Raw genomic sequence first — 2,112 nt, 5'->3', positions numbered from 1 at the left:
CCTTTTTCGCCTTTTTCGCAACCATTCATTAGCTTGGAGAAGAGTGCTTTTGCAGCTTGGTTGCCAGAGAAGGAATTGGCCATTTTGTTGAGTAAGCATGGCACAGAGGAGTGTGTAATAAGTGGTTGTTCTTGTTGAGAGATGAGTTCCAGTAGTTCTTGATTTCGTTGTCTGTTCGATTAGGCAAGTGCTTGGCAAGAAGTGCATGGAGTCTTAGAATGGTCTGCTCAATCGGCCTCGCTTAATGCCAGGTCTGAGGTAGTTAAACCACCTCAGTCTGCAACTCTTTCCAGGGCCATAAGTGTGAATGTATGCTTTGAGCTTCTCATCTTCTTCAAGAGACCAAGCACCCTTCCTCACATGCTCATGGCTACAGCAAGGAGACCTTCCCATTCATCCACCAACAAACAAACAAAATGGCTTGTGCCTGTGGAGCACCCGTTCAGAGACAGATGCCTTTAACTCACAACCTGACAACCATCAATGGAGGACTCGGGGCCTAATCATGGTCCTTCCTCTGCAAATTTTTCTTAAATAAATTCAATATAGCATTATCAGTTTAATAAATTATTAACCAGTTTAATAAAAATGTCTAATAATAATATGACACATGTAAACGTCTTTAAAAAAATATTTTTAATATCTTTATTAAAGTGGTTTCTTACATTTAATGCTGTGCAATTATATATTTTTTTTATGGTTAAATGTTGACTAGATTTTAATAGAAACTTTTTCTAACACTATTTTCCAAATTTAATTTTTTTATTTGGTAAAATACTAGATTATCTTCAAAATCAAGTGAATTGCTCCTACTTATCACTTATGCGTCGTTTTTTTTTTTCTTTTTAACTAAATTTGTTAGTTTTTAATGATAATTTTTTTATAAAAACTATGATGTGCGAACAAAAAATATCTATATGTATATGTATAATGTATTAAACTATTAATGTGTCCATGATTTATGATTCATCAGTGTCTCCCCAGTCCCCACTGTTGATAATTTCCTTATCACATCCATGGAGTGGAATGGATAAGCAAATGTAGTACTCAAATACACGCGTCTGACAACTATGATTTTATATATTATTGGATAACATGTGAAACTCATATAAAACTGGATTTTAAATTTTTATCAAAACTAAAGAAGCGTCTTTCAACTCAGTTTAGTATAGAATAAAAAGTTACTGCACAGGATATTTTTAATTATGATTCTTATATGATGTGTTATGCAGAGGCAAGAGCAGCTTAAAATAGAGTTTGGAAGGGAATGAGACGGTGTTTTGTTAATAGAGAAAAAAGAAAATACTGAAAGGGTAAGACAGAATATATGGCTGAAAGGGATGGGGGGCCGTGGTAGTTGTGGGTAATAAATGAAAGTGAGGCAATGAGCCATTGTTTGTCCCCATGATTTGAGGCATCTTAGGGGAACGTGGCACCATTCTTTGCAAATAATAAAATTCATTCTTTTACCTGAGGATTATTAGGTATTGGTGGATATTTTCAAATTTATTTTATGACAGTGAGTCTCCAAAGTGTTGTGGTGTCCCTGTCGCCTTAGTATTTGTTTTGAGGTATTAGAATAGAGATTGAGAGATTGAGATACAATATTATGTTTGTTGACTCAGAGATTGATATTAAAATTTTTGTCTTTGTTTCTAAAATTTCAGTATTTCAGTACCTCCAAAAAGTAAAGACACAAAGGACTGAAATTTTAATAACATTTTATACCTACAATACTCTCATTTCAATTAATTAATTCCATTTTTATCCTTTGTGTAAATTAAATTAGAGTGTTATTCTTGTTTTAATTTCTGTCTCTCACTTTGTACCAAATAAAATATTAAAATTTATTTCGATATCTGTCTTTCAGTCTCAATCTTTCCGTCTCTGTCTCTCTATCAAACGCAGAGTAATGGAATGGGCAGGCTAAGGGCTATACAAGTTGGTTAAATAGACCCACATTCGTTTATAAAATAAAAATGAGTAAGAAATTGTGGTTAAACAACTAAGCTTTCTGGGTCATTAAGTACCTAATAATCTCTAATGGGCCCAGCCCATTAGCAGAGAATAATTAATTGACGAAACTTCATACTTGGTACATGTATTAAACGG

This window comes from Arachis ipaensis, chromosome B03 (assembly GCF_000816755.2).
Source record: "Arachis ipaensis cultivar K30076 chromosome B03, Araip1.1, whole genome shotgun sequence".
NCBI lineage: Eukaryota > Viridiplantae > Streptophyta > Magnoliopsida > Fabales > Fabaceae > Arachis > Arachis ipaensis.
The sequence above is the reverse complement of the archived record's forward strand: the minus strand, read 5'-3'. Positions refer to the sequence as shown.